Genomic DNA, 22,014 nt, shown 5'->3' with positions numbered 1-22,014 from the left:
AGGGAAAGTATAATAATTTATTTATTTAAGGTAATAATAATAATAATAATAATAATAATAATAATAATAATAATAATAATAATAATAATAATAATAATAATAATAATAATAATATTATTATTATTATTATTATTAACATTATTATTTATTTATTTAATTTCCATTTTACATTTACTTACCAAATAAGTTTTACTACAAAAGTTTTGGGGGGAAAATTTGTTAGGAGGATTTTATTTATTTATTTTCCATTTGACATTTACTTACCAAATAAGTTTTACTACAAAAGTTTTGGGGGGAAAAATTGTTAGGAGGATTTTACTTTTATATATATATAGATATAGATATAGATATAGATATAGACTAGTATTTGCACCCGTGCGATGCACGAAATGAATATGTTGTAATATATTAAGAATATATGAATCGATATATAATTATTTAAATTAGAACATCAAATATTATATAGTGCACTTAAAGATATGATTTGAATCGTTTATATATTTTGATGTTATCATTGCTTGAATTTGTGCAAATAATTGCTCAAATTAATAGCTAATGTCTAGATGTGCGGATGCGGTCCTATAATTTTGAAGATTTTTTTTTTTTATCATTGTTTAGTATTTTCATACATTAGGTAAAGGTGCTCGTTCTCTAACAACTCAGTTATAGAAATGAATTGCTCTCCATATTCATTTGTATGGAAGATATATTTTTTTGTCTAGATATATAGCAATTTTTTCATTTAAAAAAAAATTAATATCACCGATTATATTTACACATTATTGAAACCTCTTTGTATACGACATTGGTAGTGACAACACAATCTTGTTCATCTTCGTCTAGAGCTAACATCTTCTCCATCAGGAAAGGTTACTTGGGTGAAAATATATAATGGTAGAATATCACTCAAGTAGTTATCCTTTTATATTTTGAGTCAATTCGTAATATCAGATTCATTTTCAGCCAATTATTCTTTTTTATTTTCAATCAATTAGAATATCAAATGCAGTGATATTTTTACCTAACTTCCGTTCCATTTTTAATTGATGATGTAGATATTATTATTGAAATTTTTCCGTTCCATTTTTAATTTACCTTTACTATTGTTTAAAATATTCATTTACTATTGATAATGTAGAATATTATTATTGAAATATTTTCCTCCAATTTTTAATTTTCATTCCATTTTTAATTAAAATGCAATGATCTTACCATTTTTTTAGTCAATTATAGATCATTTTTTATTTGCAGTCAATTATTAATATTCATTTCCTTTTATATTTTCAGTCAATTAGTAATATTAGATTCATTTTCAGTTAATTATTCATTTTTATTTCCAATCAATCAGTCAATTAGAATATAGATGCAATGATATTTTTACCTAATTTTCGTTCCATTTTAATTTGATGATGTAAAATATTATTAATGAAATATTTTCGTTCCATTTTTAATTTATCTTTACTATTTTTAAAAATATGTCTTTACTCTTTACTATTTGATGATGTAAAATATTATTATTAAAATATTTCATTTCCATTTTTAATTTTCTTTTACTTCTAACCAAAAAAAAAAAAAAAAGACTTTGGACTTCTCAATACTTGCCCACATTGATTTTTTGTTGTTGGTAAACCCAGGGTTTCCACCGTTGGACACAGTGACTAATCCCCTCGCTAAATTGTAAGCACCTCTTTTGGGTGGGACAACTGGCTTAGAGATTTAAGGCTGCTCCATTCCCAAATCCAAGGATCGAACCCTTGACCTTTGGTTAAGGATGGATGAGTCCCTTACACTCAACCACACCCTTCAGGTTACTTGCCTACATTGATGGGCAAGCAATTATGTTTGTAAGAGTAGCATTGCTACTCTTTCCAAACATTTTCAATGTGAGATCAAAATGATCCCACATCATTTACAAAGGGAGCCCGTGACTCCCTTTTGTCTTCTCCTTATTTTTTTTAAATTTTAATTTTATTTTGTATATCATTTTATTTGGATTATTATTATTATTATTATTATTATTATTATTATTATTATTATTATTATTATTATTATTACTATTATTATTATTATTATTATTATTATTATTATTATTATTATTATTATTATTATTATTGACAAATTCGTCATTTTAACAATTTATCTTTAATCAAAACACCAAAAATATTATTTAATAACTAAGTAATTTGCTCCAAACTGCTAAAATCTAAAACAATACATATATTTTGAGTTAATCTTTCCTAACCCCCAATAATAAATAATAAATAATAAATAAATAAAACTAAAATAAGATGACAAAGCTAAAGTTTCTTAAATAAGAACCTTTTGACTACTCAATACTCGCCACATCGATGGGCAAACAATTATGTTTGTACCTCTTATATAGAAGAGCTCAGGAGCTCATCTTTTCAAACATTTTCAATTTGGGATGAAAATGAACCCACATCATTTACAAAGGGAGCATGTGGCTCCCCTTTGCCTTTTTTTTTTTTTATTTTATTTTATTTTAATTTTATTTTGTATATAGTTTTGTTTGGATTATTATTATTATTATTATTATTATTATTATTATTATTATTATTATTATTATTATTATTATTATTATTATTATTATTATTATTATTATATTATTATTATAATTGTTGTTGTTGTTGTGTTGTAATTTGATTATTTGGCAAATTCACCAAAATTTTAAGAAATTCGTCTGTTTAATATTTTATATTTAATCAAAAAAACAAAATATTATTTAATAACTTAGCAATTTCCTCCAAACGGCTAAAAACTAAAACAACACATACATTTTGGGTTAATCTATCCAAACCCCCACTAATAATAAATAAATAAATAAATAAAAACTAAAATAAGAAGACAACGCTAAAGCTTATTAAATAAGAACCTTTTGACTTCTCAATACTTGCCCACATTGATGTGCAAGTAATTATGTTTGTAAGATGAGTTTTGCTCCTCTTATATAGATAAGCTCTCTCGTTTCAAACATTTTCAATGTGTGATCAAAATGATCCCATCATTTACAAAAGGAGTCCGTGATTCCTCTTTGTTTTTTCTTGTTTTTTTTTTTTTAATTTTAATTTTATTTTGTATATAGTTTTGTTTGGATTATTATTATTATTATTATTATTATTGTTGTTGTTGTTGTTGTTGTTATTGTTATTGTTATTGTTATTGTTATTATTATTGTTATTGTTATTGTTGTTGTTATTGTTGTTGTTATTGTAATTTGATTATTTGGAGAATTCTCCAAAATTTTTAAAAATTCGCTTGTTTAACATTTTATATTTAATCAAAACATCAAAAATATTATTTAATAACTTAACAATTTTCTCCAAACTGCTAAAAACAACACATATACATTTTGGGTTAATCTTAGCCAAACCCCCTAATAAATTAAAAAGAAAAAAACTAAAATAAGAAGCCATTAAAATAAGGTTTCTTAAATAAGAGCCTTTTGAAACGTTGGGCTTCAATAGGTTGAGTAAGTCTATATGAACAGATACTACATGTAACACGGTGAATCAAATAGTTATGCTGTGGAACCGTGTCCACTCTGCAAGGTGGACACAGTTCTATGTTCATAATTACTGAACTATATGTTCATAATTATAAAGCTAAATATCAGAATCTTTGAACTTCATATTCATAATTATTGAACTCTATATTCACAATTACAAAACTCTATGTTCATAATTATAAATCTATATATTCATAATTTTTAAACTTCATATTCACAATTATTGAGTCTCTATATTCATAATTATGTTCACAACACTATATTCATAATTTTAGAACTATATATTCATAATTTTTGAACTATATATATAATTATGAGCAATTTTAGAACCGTGTCTACCTTGCTAGGTGGACACGATTCCACAACATAATTTGACGGGTCAATAGTACTCAAAAAATAAAATATTTGCCTTTGGACTTCTCAATACTTGTCCACATTGATGGACAAACAATTATATTTGTAAGAAGAGCATTGCTCCTCTTATATAGAGGAGCTCAAGAGCTCCTTTTCCAAACATTTTTAATGTGGGATCAAAATGATCCAGCATCATTGGGATCAAAATGATCCAGCATCATTTACAAAGGGGAGCCTGTGGCCCCTTTTTGTCTTCTTCTTATTTTTTTTTTAAATTTAAATTTTATTTTGTATATCATTTTGTTTGGATGATGATGATTATTATTATTATTATTATTATTATTATTATTATTATTATTATTATTATTATTATTATTATTATTATAAATGTTTGTATATCGTTTTGTTTGGATATATGTATTCATAATTTTTGAATTTCATATTCACAATTATTAAATCTCTATATTCATAATTACATAACTATATGTTTATAATAATGTTCACAACACTATGTTTATAATTATAGAACTATATATTCAGATTATAGAACTATATATTCATAATTATAAACAATTTTGAATTGTGTCTACTTTGCAACGTCGACACGGTGCCACAGCATAATTTGTCGAGTCAATAATACTAAAAAAAAAAAGTCTTTGGACTTCTCTATACTTGCCCACATTGATGGGCAAGCAATTATATGTTTGTAAGAGGAGAAATGATCCTCTTATATAGAGGAGCTCAGGAGCTCATCTTTCCAAACATTTTCAATGTGGGACCAAAATGATCCCACATCATTTACAAAGGGGAGCCATCTTTTCTAAAAAATTAATAGTATCTTAATGATTCTTTTTCTTATACTGCTTATTGATTCTTTTCCATTTTTCAGAGTGTAGAAAACATTCACATGAATAATATTTCCTTCCATTATTTTCCATACTTCCATATTATTATTAATTTTCTTTCAATATTATTATTAATTGTTTGGGGGTACGACTTCCTTCCATTCTTTTTCATTTTTTCATATTATTATTAATTGTTTAGGCGAGAGCTTGTAAAGGATGATTTGTGTCTATTAATTAATATAGAATATAAATATAGATTAATATAGAATATACATTACCAATTAAAATAAGTTTTTTTTTAAATATTATATTGAACAATAATATTACCAATAATAATAATAATAATAATAATAATAATAATAATAATAATAATAATTATTATTATTATTATTATTATTATTATTATTATTATTATTATTATTATTATTATTATTATTATTATTATTATTATTATTGGTTCACATAGTTGAATTATTTTTTTTATTTAATTATTATAAACATAAATGATATTTTACTAATTAATTTATGATATTTATCAAATTGTATTTTTTAAATATAGTGTTTTATCCATGCATTGCACGGAATTTTATTTTTGTTATTATGAATTTAAAATAAAAATAGAAAAAATAAAAAGATGTTAAAATGTACAATAGAATAATATAGTTGGACTTTTATATATTTAGTCAAGTATCTATTTCATAACATACAAAATTAAAATTAAAATTTTGTTTGGTTAATATATTCTCTAATCATGTACATATTTAGATAAATTTATAGAAAAAATTCATATAATTAAGTTGATTTATTCCAAATTGTATTTCATATCTATATATGAAATTTAAAAATATGAATAATAAAAACTAAGAGAATTGTACTTAGAAATCAATAAAAAATATAAATTCTAAATTTTGTATGAATAAATAAATATTCTAATCGGATGCATATCCTTATATGATTGTATAATACTTTGTATATACACATAATATTTATTAATATGTATATAGGAAATTCCTATCATATAATTTCATTAATTATAATTTATATTGGTAGATTTATACGTATTTAAATTATATTTAGAAATTTAAAGAGTATATGTATGTATATTTAAAAAAATTATAAATATTCATGTTTTGTTAATTTTATAATTTCATTTCTTTAAGGGAAAATGACACTTTTTCCCCCTGTGTTATATACTTATAGCACTTTTTCCCCCTATATTATTTAAGTGGCAATTTTTCCCCCTGATATATTAAATGGACATATTTACCCTTAAAATAAATATTTCCTTTATTTTACTTCTCCAACAAATTATAACCACAATTTGAAAAAATAAAATACATTAATTGTTGAATTTAGAATACTTTAAAAATAAAAAAATAAAATTTTAAAATAATGTTTGAACCAACAGTTCAAATTGAATCCGAAATTGTGAAACAACGATTCAAAATAAAAACCAAATCGCGATTATATATACTTATATGTGAGAGTCAATATAAATGCGAAAAAAACATACACTATTTGCAAATATTATAATTCTAATTTTAAGCTATTGCTAGTAGTTGTTCCGATTTGAACCTCTGGTTCACGGTTCAGAATCTATTTTTTTCAACTTCACAATTTTAATAAACGGAAACCCAAATATTGGGTTATGTTATGAATCATAACCGAATTTTTTTTTATTTGATTGCTATAGTGTTCGGTTCAGTTCGAACCGAACCGTGGCCATCCCTACGTATAAACGATAATTTGTTGAACAAGAGAAATAAATAAAATATGTATTTAAGGGTAAAAATGTCTATTTAATATTATCAGGGGGAAAAACCGCCACTTTTATAATAATTGAGGGGGCAAATGTTGATGCATGAATAACTCAGGGGGAAAAAGTGCTATAAGCATATAACATAGGGGGAAAAAGTGCCATTTTCCCTTTCTTTAATTATATTTATATTTTATTAATTATAATTTAATGAAATTGTAACAAATATGTTTACGGAAGAAATCATATATTTCTCAATTTCATTAATTATATTAATTATAATTACAAAATATTGTGGCAATTACCACAATAATTTCATTAATTATAACATTTGTTTTCTTCCAATATTTAAATACATTACCATAAAATTACCATAATAATAACACAAAAGAAGGAAAGAAAAATTATGAGAATAATCTATATCTATATATAATTAAAAGTAAAATCCTCCTAACCAAGTGTATCCCCAAAACTTAGGGGCATATATATATAAATTGCATATTTACCATACATGCATATTTTGTGTTTATATAGTATAATTTTTGGTATCAAACATTTGAATGGTAATAAACGGGGGAAAATGTCAACATACAAATGATAATTCTTTCATTACTATACTAATTTTAATGGTAATTCATTAATTATTATATTTCACGATGAGTCAGCCTGTTCATGCCCATCATTTTTCAAGAAACATAGAAATGAAATAGTCAATTATTAAAATTGTTTATGATTTCGTTTTTAATTTTTGTCTAAAGTTAAAGATATATATTTTCGGCGATTATAACATTTTTTTGTATTAACTGAAAATTTGAAAGTTTTACCTTTTTTGAGATCTCTTACCATTTTATAATTTCAATATTGTGCTATTTTGAACTCATCCATGGTGTATAAATACACTCTATATGTCCATACAAAATCCATTGAGGAGACATTTGTACTCAAGAGTAAACTTCTCCTTAAACTAAATTCGGGTGTCAAGAAAATCTCCGTTTTTATTCATAATGATATTCCTATTTCTGAGTCTCTCATCACCGTTCGGTACATCAATGATGTCTGGATTTCTGGGTCTTCGATTGTTCCCTTTGATCCTTATGATTGTGCCATTGCCAGTATTTTTTTTATTTGGGTTCAGTACAACGTGGATTTTTTTGGCAGGTTTCTCTAATTAAATTTTTGATTAAAAATTTATATTTTCTTTGTATTTTATTTTATTACTTTTTTATTTATTTATACTAATATGTGAATGGAGTAACACAAAATCTGAAATTATATTTGTTATTTATTTCTTCTTTTTAAATAATCATTATTTTTGTGTTTTACACAAATTTAGAAAAAATCAAATATAGCGAGATTTTTAACAGGTTAAACAAACACTCTACTCAAGTTGTGATATATATATATATATATATATATATATATATATATATATATATATATATATATATATATATTAATTATAAAAAATGCTGTAAAATGAACTCTGCTTGGTAAAAAAAAAAAACATAGAAACTTGAATGGCATGTACAAATCTCGAAGTCAACATACTAACTCTAAGTTTCAGAAAATCTTACAAAATTATCAAAATTACCATCTTTATCATCCTCAATCGCATCTCTACAATCTTCCATAAAAACTAAACCAATAGGGTTCTGTTACAAATGCTCTTCCTCCTCAATTTCCTTCTGTTGAAGCAGAGCCTCCTTAAGTATCTTCAAACTCATACCAGATGATATAAACTGCAAAACATATTGAAGTACGTGAGAATATAGTTAGAAAAATATAAAAAATTCATACAAAAAGAAAGCAGAGAGATGAGTCTGAGATTCTTTGATTGAAGAAGCCATTGTATTTATAGGTAGAAAATACTAATTCAAAAGGAAAGTATAATAATTTATTTATTTAAGGGAAAGTATAATAATTTATTGATTTAAGGTAATAACATTATTATTTTTATTTATTTATTTATTTATTTTCTATTTGACATTTACTTACCAAATAAGTTCTACTACAAAAGTTTTGGGGGAAAAATTTGTTAGGAGGATTTTACTTTTATATATATATATAGATAGATATAGACTAGTATTTTCGCCCGTGCGATGCACGGGATGGATTTGTTATAATATATTAAAAATATTTGGATTGATATATAATTATTTAAATTAGAACATCAAATATTATACAGTGCAATTGAAGATATGTTTTGGATTATTTATGTGTTTTGATGTTATCATTGCTTGAATTTGAGCAAATAATTGCTCAAATTAATAGTTAATATGTAGATATATGCATGCGATGCTGTAACTTTGGAGATTTTATTTATCATTGTTTAGTATTTTTTTTATATAAATTAGGCAAATATGTTCGTTCTCTAGCAACTCAGTTATAGGAATGAATTGTTATCTTAATTCATTTGTATGGAATATATATATATATATATATATATATATATATATATATATATATATATATATATATATATATATATATTTGTCTAAATATATAGCAATTTTGTCATTTAAAAAAAAAAACATAATATCAACGATTGTATTTAAACATTATTGAAACCTGTTTGTATATGACATTGGTTATAGCAACGCAATCCTGTCCATCATCGTATAGAGCTAACACCTTCAGTCCATCAGGATAGGTGACTCGGGTGAAAATATATAATGGTAGAGTATTAGTCAATTAGCGATTCTTTTATATTTTAAGTCAATTAGTAATATCAAATTCATTTTCAGCAAATTATTCTTTTATATTTTTAGTCAATTAGTCAATTAAATATCATATGTAGTGATATTTTTACCTAATTTTCGTTCAATTTTTAATTGATGATGTATAATATTATTATTGAAATATTTACGTTCCATTTTTAATTTTATCTTTAATATTGTTTAAAATATGCATTTACTATTTATGATGTAGAATTATTATTGAAATATTTTCGTCAAATTTTAGTTCCCGTTCCATTTTTAATTAAAATGCAATGATCAAACCATTTATTTTTTTCATATTAATCAATTATGGATCTTTTTTTATTTGCAGTCAACTATTAATATTCATTTCTTTTTATATTTTCAGTCAATTTGTAATGCCATATTCATTTTCAACCAATTTTTTTTTCATTCAATTAGTCAATTATAATATCAGATGCAGTGATATTTTTCCCTAATTTTCGTTCCATTTTTAATTCATGATGTAGAATATTATTATTGAAATATTTCAATTTCATTTTTAATTTTTGTTTCATTTTTAATTTACCTTTACTATTGTTTAAAATATGCATTTACTATTGAGTATGTAGAATATTATTATTTAAATATTTTCTTTTCATTTTTAATTTACTTTTACTTGATGATGTAGAATATTATTATTAAAATATTTTCATTCTATTTTTAATTTCCATTTTAAAATTGTGAATGATTTATGACATAATTATGATTTGATGTATTTTATTGTATAATATTATTGTTAAAAATTAAAATGCAATGATCTGGCCATTTCCTTTTCCATTTTAGTCAATTATGGATCATTTTTATTTTCAGTCAATTATTAATATTCATTTCCTTTTCCAATTAACCTAACTTCAATTCCTTTTTTTTTTTTTTTTCATTTTTAATTTTCATTAAATTATTAATATTCATTTTAATTGATGATGTAGAATATTATTGTGAAATATTTATGTTCCTTTTTTCATTCTTTTTTTAATTTACCTTTACTATTTACTATTGTTTGGACAAGAAATCAAGTAAATAGGATTTTGATTTTGATTTTTTTTTTCATTGTTACATATCGTGACATAACTGGCTAATCAAAAAGAACATTCATTACTTGTCATTATTCAAACACTTTCAAATACAAAGAAAAATTAAAACACTTGTGTTTAGATTAACTCTTCGTATCATTTTTAACTCTACACAATTGCATAAGACCAACCATAGGATTTGCAAGGCCAGAATTTAAAAAAAAAAAAAAAAAGGTTTCAACTCTTAGCCTTGGTATATGTTGATCCCACACTATAGTTTTCAATTGATTGTCTCTATAAACAAATAAACTACGGAGTACTTAATAAAAAAATACATATACAAAATACAATAAAAATAACAACATTAGATAATTTACTTTGTATCCACGTACAATTAGAAAATCAATAAGTTAAGAAGGCTTCCCTGCAATGATCTTATCCAATGGGGAGTATATCTCAACGATCCTACCAATAACGTCAAACATGTTAATAAAAATAAATAAATTCAGATGTAGATTAAAATTGTAAATGAAACTTACCAACGAACTGTTTATCATCTACTGACTTCAAAGATGAAAATGATTTCAATAAATAAATTTGTCTAGAAAAGTTGTCATTTTTTTTTATATTCTTTAACTAAAGTAGCATAGTGGAATTTCAATATAAAATAATGAGTGCATTTTTTGAAAATATAGAAATTACTTTTCACCATAAAATTTTTAATGGCATAAACTTTTCATTGTTTGAAAAGCTTACTTACCAGCCCTTGGTATATGAGCATGAAGTTCCCTACAATGAAGTAAAAAAGAAAAGTGTTATTTTGCAATTTATTTTTGCAGTATAGGAAGCAGCTTTGTAATGCATGTTTTTCCCAATTTCATATACAACATGAGTTCTAGAAAAAAAACAAAATCGAAAAAAATACCATTAGATCGGGAAATATGCACTCTCTAGATTTTATGGAATCACTCCCCTTTCTCTATGGGACTTCATATAGGTGCACACCAATCACCATCTAATAGCTCTGAAAGTCTTCAATGGAGAAATATCATAGGCAAGAATAAACATTGGAGTCGTATAAAAAAAGCAAAATTGAAAAAAAAAAAATACCTCTTGATCTTCAAACATGCACTCTCTAGATTTTATGGATTCACTCCCCTTTCTCTATGGGACTTCATATAGGTGCACACTGTTAAAATATTTTATTCTAATGTTATTGTGGTCCATGTATTAAAGTGGTCTGGACAATTAAAATCCAGTCGTGATAGGTAATGGGAATAAAATATGTAACGGATCAAGGGGTTATTACTCCCCTCTCTTTGGCTTTCAATAGGGCTACTTAAGCCTACTTAATATTTGGTTTATGGCCATTATTGCCATAATTCCAATAATCAATATTGGAATGTAAGTTATGTAAAGAAGGCAATATAAAAGGGCATAAGCATTTTCCTATCCTATCATTGTGAAAACTAACGTGAAAGACCAGAGGGAAAAGTATTCTGAAAACACTCTACAAACTTGCATAAAGAAGTTGTGAAGAAGAAAGGGTTGAAAGCTTCATCATTCTCTCATGGAATCAGGTTAGTACTTTAACGCTTCTGATTAAAGTATTGGTTAAATCATTCCATGCCTATTGTTATAGTTTTACATGTGGTATCAGAGCAAGGTTAGGTATAATGATTTACCAATTTTGTTTTGAAATTTGTGTACATATATGTGTGTTAATTTCAATTTGTGTATATGTATATATATGCGTTAATCTTGTATTGAAATTATTTATATTATTTATATACATATTATGGCTATATACATATATTAAAGTTTTGACAGATTAAAGATAATCTTGATGAATCAAAGTTTAATTATCAAAATTTGAATCGTTCCGTCGTCGGCTAAACGACCGGACCGGTCGTCCGTAAGCCAACCGTCTTCTCCAGCCTTGCGGCTGGAGAAGGAAAGCAGTTTTCATTGCTATTTCTCCAGCGCAAGGCTGGAGAAAACAATTTTGGGCCGTGAAGGGCTCTAGCCAATTTGGCTAGAGCCCTAGCCCAATTTTGTTAAATTATATAATAATAATAATAATAATAATAATAATAATAATAATAATAATAATAATAATAATAATAATAATAATAATAATAATAATAATATTGTTATTGTTATGGATGATAATGGTTTGAGAAGAAAATATTTGTTGGATTCATGAATTATTATAGTTTGGTGATTCGTGGATTTGTATGGCTCTCAAATTATTATTGTTGTTATTATCATTATTGTTATTTTGTCTATTGTTGTGAGGAGCTTGTTAGTCACCAAAGTGACCTGGCTAAGGAACAAATAGATTAAAATAAATTATTGGTTTGGTGATTCGTGGATTTTTATGGTTCTCAAATTATCATTGTTGTTATTTTGTCTATTGTTGTGAGGAGCTTGTTAGTCACCAAAGTGGCCTGGCTAAGAAACAATTAGATTAAAATAAATTAAATTTTTCCTACTTAAATTGTTTTTAGTCTAATAAGGATTCTGAGAGTCACCAAAGTGACCATGTTATATAGTATTTGGACTAAATGAATGTTGTGTATGGCAATAAACTTCTATTTCACTCATTAAGGATGTCTATTTTTTTTTTTAGCTTGTTAATCACCAAAGTGATCTAGCTAGATGGAGATAGATGTTGATTAAAAATAGAATTTATTTTGCCCGAATCATTGAGATGCCTTAGATGACAATTACAATAATTATAAATTATATTGCTATGAGATTGCCCAAAGGTGAATCACTGCAAATAATTTATAATACTTAAAGAATATGATTTTAGTGCTTTGTCAAATAGCTTTGTTTATCCAAAGATGACTTGGTTATTTGACTAGTACTTGATTATTATTATTATTGTTTTATGTATTGTTGGTATCTATTAAAGTTATGTAAAGTCTGAATTGGATATACGCTTAGCATAAAAGCACTAAAGTGTAAATATGAAATTTCAGCTTTTGCTCAATTCTCGGCTTCAATGAATGCTGTTGTGAGGTTCAATGGCCTCAATTATCAAGACTGGTCTGAACAAGTCCAATTCTACTTGGGCTTAACCAGACTAGATCTTTCCTTAAACACAAAGGAACCTGCAGCCCTCACAGACAAAAGCTCGCAAGAAGAGAAGGAATATCATGAAGAATGGATGAGGTCCAATAAAATGTGTTTAAACCTCATGAAGATAACCATGGCAGAAAATATGAAGTCGATGATGCCAAAAGTGGACATTGCATCTGAATTTTTAGAAACAGTGAAAGAGCTATCTATGTCTGAAATTGCAGATAAGTCAATTGCAGGGAACCTGATGACAGAACTAACTTCTAAGAACTTTGATTGGTCTATGCCAATCCATGATCACTGCGATCAAATGGCCAATATTGCAGCAAAATTAAAGGGGATGGGGATGGAGTTGTCTGAATCATGGCTAGTTCATCTAGTCATTAACTCACTTCCACCAGCAGAGTTTGGACAGTTCCATGTGAACTACAATACTCTTAAAGAAAAATGGAGTTTTAAAGAAACCAAACATTTGCTGGCTCAAGAGGAAGCGAGATTAAAGAAGTTAAGAGATCACTCCATCTACTTCACATCTCAAGGAAATTCAAACACCAATAAAAGAAAACCAGGTAAAAAGGGCAAGACCCAACATAACACTCAGTCGGGTCAAGCCCAGAAAAGAGTCAAGTGCTTCTTTTGTAACAAAATGGGGCATTTGAAGAAAGATTGTCCGAAAAGAAAAGCTTGGTTTGAAAAGAAGGGTAATGATTCTATCTCTATGTTTTTTGAATCAAACCTTATAGAAGTACCAAACAATACCTGGTGGTTAGATTCCGGCGCTACTACTCATGTCTCTCATATTTTGCAGGGATTCAGTTCGATCCAACCCACAAGAAAAACTGATGAATTCTTGTTTATGGGAAACAGGATGAAGGCACGGATAGAGGGAATAGGGACGTATAGATTGATCCTAGATACTGGATATCATTTGGATCTAGCAAATTATCTCTATGTCCCTGACTGTGCTAGAAATCTTGTTTCAATTAGTAAGTTGGATATGTTGGGTTTTTTTACATCAAATTTGAGAATCGTACTTTTCATTTATGTAAGGACAATAAATATTATGGTTTTGGTACTTTAATTGATTCTCTTTATCGTTTTAATCTTGATGTAAATTTTGCTGAATCCTTATTTCATATTGAGAGTAGTATAGGAGTTAAACGTAGTGCATTAACGGAAAACTCTGCTTACTTGTGGCATAAACATTTGGGACACATATCCAAGGAAAGGTTAGTAAGGTTGGAGAAAAATGAAATCCTCCCTGCCTTGGATTTTAGTGATTGGGATGTGTGTGTGGATTGTATTAAAGGAAAACAAACCAAACACATAACCAAGAAACCTGCTACAAGAAGTAGTGAGCTGCTTGAAATAATTCACACCGACATTTGTGGACCTTTCGATGTTCCTTCTTGGGGCGGCGAAAGGTACTTCATCACCTTTACAGATGACTACTCACGATATGGCTATATATATCTACTGCATGATAAATCTCAGTCTGTGGGCACTTTAGAGGTGTTCATTAACGAGGTTGAAAGGCAGTTAGATAGAAAAGTCAAAATTGTGAGGTCAGACCGGGGGGGGGGGGGTGAATATTATGGTAGGTCTGACGAAAAAGGACAATGTCCAGGTCCTTTTGCTAAATTCCTCGAAAGCAGGGCATTTGTGCACAGTATACAATGCCTGGAACACCACAGCAGAACGGCGTGGCTGAAAGGTGGAATCGAACCCTCATGGATATGGTTAGGAGTATGGTAAGTAATTGTACCTTACCTTCTTCATTGTGGATGTATGCGTTAAAGACCGCTACATATTTATTAAATCAGGTTCCAAGTAAAGCAGTTCATAAGACACCTTATGAACTATGGACAGGAAGGAAACCGAGTTTAAGGCATCTCCATGTATGGGGTTGTCAAGCAGAAGTAAGGTTGTATAATCCACGTGAGAATAAACTTGACCCAAGGACAGTCAGTGGTTTTTTCATTGGCTATCCAGAAAGGTCTAAAGGGTACAGGTTTTATTGTCCTAACCATAGTATGAGGATTGTAGAGACTGGGAATGCTCGATTCATTGAAAATGGTCAAAATAGTGGGAGCACAGAACTACGTAAGGTGGACATTCGAGAAATTCATGTTGAAACCTCTTCACATGAAAATTTCTTTCAAGATGTAGTTCCGGTTATCACGTTGCCATCCTCTAGTGCACCGGAACAACATGAGAATGTTCTAAACCCACATGAGGGTATTGTGACCAATGAAAATGAATCAATCACAATTCAGCAAGAAATCAATGAACCACGAGAAGAAATGACATTAAGGCTCTCTATAAGGGAAAGGAGGTCTGCCATTTCTAATGACTACATGATATATTTTGCTGAACAAGAAAATGATTTGAGCATTGATAAGGATCCAGTTTCTTTCAAACAAGCCATTGAAAGTGACAGTTTTGAAAGATGGTTAGATGCCATGAAAGATGAGTTGAAATCTATGAAAGTCAACAAAGTTTGGAACATTGTAGAATTACCTGAAAATTCAAGAAGAGTCGGGTGCAAATGGGTCTTTAAGACCAAACGCGACTCTAAAGGTAATATCGAAAGGTATAAAGCTAGACTTGTTGCCAAGGGTTATACTCAGAAAAGTGGCATCGACTATAACGAGACCTTTTCCCCAGTTTCTAAGAAGGACTCGTTAAGGATTGTCTTGGCATTGGTGGCTCATTACAATTTAGAGCTTCACCAAATGGATGTTAAAACTGCCTTTCTAAATGGTGATTTAGAGGAAGAAGTATATATGGATCAACCAGAAGGGTTTTTTACCACAGGAAAGGAACACTTGGTGTGTAAATTAGAAAATTCAATATATGGACTTAAGCAAGCTTCTCGATAGTGGTATATTAAATTTGACAGTATTATTACATCTTATGGTTTTGTGGAAAATACTGTTGATCGGTGTATCTACATGAAAATCAGTGGGAGCAAGTTTGCTATTTTGGTCTTATATGTTGATGACATTTTACTTGCTGCAAATGATAAGGCCATGTTGCGTGATGTTAAAGTATTTCTTTCCAAGACCTTTTAAATGAAAGATATGGGTGAGGCATCCTATGTGATTGGAATAGAAATATTCCGAGATAGAACACAAGGATTATTAGGATTGTCTCAGAAAGGATACATTAACAAGATCTTGGAAAGATTTAAGATGGATAAATGCTCTCCGGGAGTGGTTCCAATGCAGAAAGGAGACAAATTAAGTTTAGCTCAATGTCCCAGAAATGAACTTGAGCAAAAGCAAATGGAAGGTATACCTTATGCAACAGTGGTTGGATGTTTGGGATATTTACAGACTTGTACTCGACCAGACATCAGCTTTGCTGTTGGTATGTTGGGTCGATATCAAAGTAATCCCGGCATAGAACACTGGAAGGCTGCGAAGAAGGTTTTAAGTTATCTACAAGGCACAAAAGATTACATGCTTACACATAGGAAGTCAGATCCACTTGAAGTGATTGGCTATTCTGATTCAGACTATGCTGGGTGTGTAGATACGAGAAAATCTACATTTGGTTATTTGTTCCTATTAGCTGGAGGAGCAGTTTCTTGGAAAAGTGTGAAGCACTCAGTCATCGCTAATTCCACTATGGAGGCAGAATTTGTGGCATGCTTTGAAGCCACAAATCATGGACTATGGCTGCTGAATTTGATCTCGGGGCTTAAAGTAGACGACAGTATTTCTAGACCTTTGAGAATTTATTGTGACAACTCCGCAACAGTGTTCTTCTCTAAGAATGACAAGTACTCTAAGGGTGCTAAGCATATGGAATTGAAATACTTGTCAGTTAAAGAAGAAGTACAGAAACAGAGAGTGTCAATTTGGCATATTAAAATTGAACTTATGGTTGCTGATCCTTTGACCAAAGGTTTAGCGCCGAAAGTCTTCTCCTGTCATGTGGAGAGTATGGGAATTTTGGATAGAGCCTTGTTATCATTGTAATTTTGGTTTCAGTTTTATGATATATTGACTTGGTTGAATTCAATTAATGTTATATCTCTGTTTGCACATATGGTTGTCAGTTTCGAAATTAAAGTTGACCTATGATGCATGGAAGGGAATATGTTGTTCAAATAACGTGCGACCGCCATGATCTAGCTAACTTTAATTTGAGTAAAGGATTCATTGATGTTTTGGGATATTTCGCGAATTAAAGTTATCCTAATGCATCAATGATACACATGGACCAAGTGGGAGAATGTTAGAATATTTTATTCTAATGTTATTGCGGTCCATGTATTAAAGTGGTCTGGACAATTAAAATCCCGTTGTGATAGGTAATGGGAATAAAATATGTAACGGATCAAGGGGTTATTACTCCCCTCTCTTTGGCTTTCAATAGGGCTACTTAAGCCTACTTAATATTTGGTTTATGGCCATTATTGCCATAATTCCAATAATCAATATTGGAATGTAAGTTATGTAAAGAAGGCAATATAAAAGGGCATAAGCATTTTCCTATCCTATCACTGTGAAAACTAACGTGAAAGACCAGAGGGAAAAGTATTCTGAAAACACTCTACAATCTTGCATAAAGAAGTTGTGAAGAAGAAAGGGTTGAAAGCTTCATCATTCTCTCATGGAATCAGGTTAGTACTTTAACGCTTCCGATTAAAGTATTGGTTAAATCATTCCATGCCTATTGTTATAGTTTTACACACACCAATTGCAGTCTAATAGCTCTGCAAGTCTTCAATGGAGAAATATCCTGGGCAAGAATAAACATTGGAGGTATGTTAGTATACATATCTATATCTCTATATAAAATTACTCAATATAAAAGAATGAATAAATGAATATAAGGAAAAAATATTACCAATTAATAGATTTACCAATTAGGTTAATACGTGAATATGGAAACAATATTATCAATTAATAAATTTTAATTAATTTCTATTTTACATTTGGTTACCAAATAAGTTTTACTACATAAGTTTGGGCGGGAAAATGAAATAGGGGGATTTTACTTATATATATATATATATATATATATATATATATATATATATATATATATATATATATAGATTGGCATATTACTATGGGTTTTCCTAAAAAGTCGGTAGATGCATCAAAAAATTGTATTCCAAATGTTCCACTTCCATATGTTTCCATCATTTTCAAAAGTGACTCTCCTATTATTATAGTTGGTAATTTGCTAATATTATACATTTCTTCATTTACTATTATTTTATCTATAAATCCATAAGTAAATAGTTTATATATTGCTGTAGGGTTTACATCTTCCGTGCATAAGAACCTAGGATATTTTGTTAATTTTCCTACTCTTAATATAGTATCATTGGACTTATATTCATAAAATTTATTTATTACTTCATAGGCTTCTATTACTTGTGAGGGGTACTTAATTTTGTCTGCTATGGTAAAAGGGATTTTTGTAGTGGTGGATGATTCTGATTGGTTAATTAATTTTGATGAAAAGATTTTTAAGGGTTCTAATACAGTTTTTACAGGTGAGTTAATAACAGGTTCTTCTTTATGTTCTTTTAATATTTTAATAAGTTCCCCACATTCTGCTAAAGTTTTTAAGATTTGTTCATGTTTTTCAATAATTTCTGCTATAGCTTTCTTCATTTTTTCATTGAAACTTTTACTACTTGACATTTTTGTACCTGCTCAAAAAATCAGCTAAAACATTTTTAGTTCCAAATATGGGTTTAATAGTAAAATCATAATAACAAAAGAAAGATTGCCAATATCTTCGTCTATTTAATTCTGGCAAGGGATCTATTTTATTCATAATAAAGGCTCTTACTTGAGTATTATCTGTTCTTACTACAAATTTTACTGGTAGTAAATGATAATGAAATCTTTTTATTCCTAATTTTACTGCTAATACTTCTTTCTCATTTATATGATAATTTTGTTCATTAGGTTTCCATGTTCCTGATCCATATCCACATATTAAAGATTTTTCCTTGTCTATATCTTCTTTAGTGTAAGCTATTAATACTGCTCCCCATCCTATGTCACTAGCATCTGTATATAATTCTAATTGATCATCTTTTTCTGGTAACCTTAATTTTGGTAAAGATTCTACTTTCTGTTTTATTGTTTTAATAGCATTAGTATGTTCTTCTTGCCAGTCAAATATATTAGATTTTTTAATTAAACTTTGTAAGGATTTTCTAAGTGTTGGTAAATCTTTAATATAGTCTGATGCATAATTTACTATTCCTAAGAATTGTTGTACTTCTTTTTTATTATCTAATTTTTCTTTAAAATTTTTTATTTTTGTTTGAATGTGTTCTTGTAGTTGTAATCCTTCTTCTGAAATTATATATCCTAAATATTCAATTTTATTTTTAAATATTTCAGATTTCTTTTCAGATAATAAAATTCCGTGTTTTCTAACAGTTTTAATAAATTCATTCAAATGTTCTATATGATCTTTTAGAGTGCTGCTATATATTAAAATATCATCTACATATACTATGCAAAATTCATTTAAATTTCTAAAAACTTGATCCATCCTTCTTTGATATATTTGTGGTGCATTTTTTAATCCAAAAGGTAATACTTTCCATTCATATTGTCTTTGAGGGGCACTAAAGGCTGCTAAAGGTTGTGCTTCTTTAGTAAGTTTTATTTGCCAAAATCCACTTTTACAGTCAAATTTACTAAACCATTTCTTACTGGCTATTCTGTTTATTAAATTTCTTTTATATGGTAAAAAATATCCATTAAATATTATTTTCTTGTTTAACTCCCTATAATCAATTACCATTCTAGCTTTTCCTCTTTTTTGCTCACTATGTTTTCTTACTAGGAAGGCTGGGCTACTGTGTGGACTAATACTTTCTTTTATTATTCCTAATTCTAGTAATTCTTTTATTTGTATTTCAAATTCTTTTTGATCAGTTGGACTATATCTTATAGGTTTACTTCTTATAATATCATTTAGATTTATTAATTTTATATCAGCATATATCTTTTCTTTATCCCATAATAAAGTGATAGGATTTTCTCCAAAATTTATTTTTAATAATTCTAAATATTTTTGTTTTAATTGTTCTAAATTATTATTTCTGTCTATTTTAATGTTATATATTTTTAGGAAATGTATTGGTAAAATTCTTTTTAATATTACCCATTTGTTACATGGTGTTAATAGGCTTAATGTCTCGCTATTTATTACTTGTGTTTTGAAAAAGTCTAAAAAATTATTTCCTAATAATAAAGGGTGTTTCATATTATTTTATTGGTATACTATTGGTATTTTAAATATTAATTTATCTAATATAATTTTTACATCTTCAGCTATTACATCTAACTCTTTATTATGTTCATTAAATCCTGAGACTTTTATTCTATGTCTGTTTGATTTTTGGAAAAGTGTCAAATTGGCCCCCTAAGTCGAGTGGATAGTGCAATTGGGTCCCCTAAGTGCAAAAAGCTCCATTCAGGTTCCCTAAACCTGTAAAATTGTTCAATTAAGTCCAAGTTGACTTGTTTATCTGGTTAAATGCATACGGTGTTGACACGTGTCCTTATTTTATTTTTTTATTAAAAATATTATTTATTATAATTTAATAATAATAATAATTAAAAATTAAAAATTAAAAATTAAAAATTAAAAAAACAGCCACCGGATGTCCACGCCGTAGCGTGGACAACCGGGGGACAGCCGTGGCCGTCTGGCCATGGCTGTTTTTTTTAATTAATAAAATTCTTTTTAATAATAATTATTATTATTTTAATTAATTTATAATAAATAATATTTTTATTTAAAAAAATAAAATAAGGACACATGTCAACACTGTATGCATTTAACCTGATAAACAAGTCAACGTGGACTTAATTGAACAATTTTACAGGTTTAGGGGACCTGAATGGAGCTTTTTTCACTTAGGGGACCCAATTGCACTATCTACTCGACTTAGGGGGCCAATTTGACACTTTTTCCTTGATTTTTTCCATCGGTATGGTGCTATTACCTCTTTTTTAGCTAAATATATATCTGCTCCGCTATCTATAAATATTTTTTGTATTACCATCGTATTAGGTTTATATTCTACATAAGTTTCTATATAAACTGCTACCATATTTTATCCTTATATAATAAATGATAATAATAAATTTCCATAATTTTATCTTTTAAATCTTCTCTTAATATTTCTTCTAACAAATTTTCTACTCTTTTTAAAGTTATATCATTTGTTTTAATTCTAGTTTAGTTTCTTTTAATTCTTTTTTGGTATCATAATAACTATGTTTGTATTTTTTTTATATTTCTCTATCCATTCTTTATTAGAATTATTTATTAACTTAATATTTTCCCTTTTTAATTCTTCTATCTGTTGTGATTGTTTTTCTATTTTTAATGATAAAAATTCTGTATATTCTGGTTTTTCTATAAATACTTCGTTTTTTTCTTTTTGATTTCTTGTTCTTTCGTCTCTTTTAAATTCTTGTTTTATTGGTTCATACTTATATCTTTCTTTATCTAATATTTCTTTTCCATATTTTTTAAGAAATGTTTCTATATTATTTCCTTCTGTCATTTTAAAATTTTCCTTTCTTACTGAGTAAGGCTAATTTTTCGATTGTTTGTTTTACAGGTTCTGTTAATTGTGGTTTCATTTTACTAATATCTATCATAATTGGTTCTTTACTTCTTCTCCAAGCATCTA

Source organism: Ipomoea nil, unplaced genomic scaffold, assembly GCF_001879475.1.
Source record: "Ipomoea nil cultivar Tokyo-kokei standard unplaced genomic scaffold, Asagao_1.1 scaffold0980, whole genome shotgun sequence".
In the NCBI taxonomy this organism is placed as follows: Eukaryota; Viridiplantae; Streptophyta; class Magnoliopsida; order Solanales; family Convolvulaceae; genus Ipomoea; species Ipomoea nil.
This window is presented reverse-complemented; position numbering follows the sequence as displayed.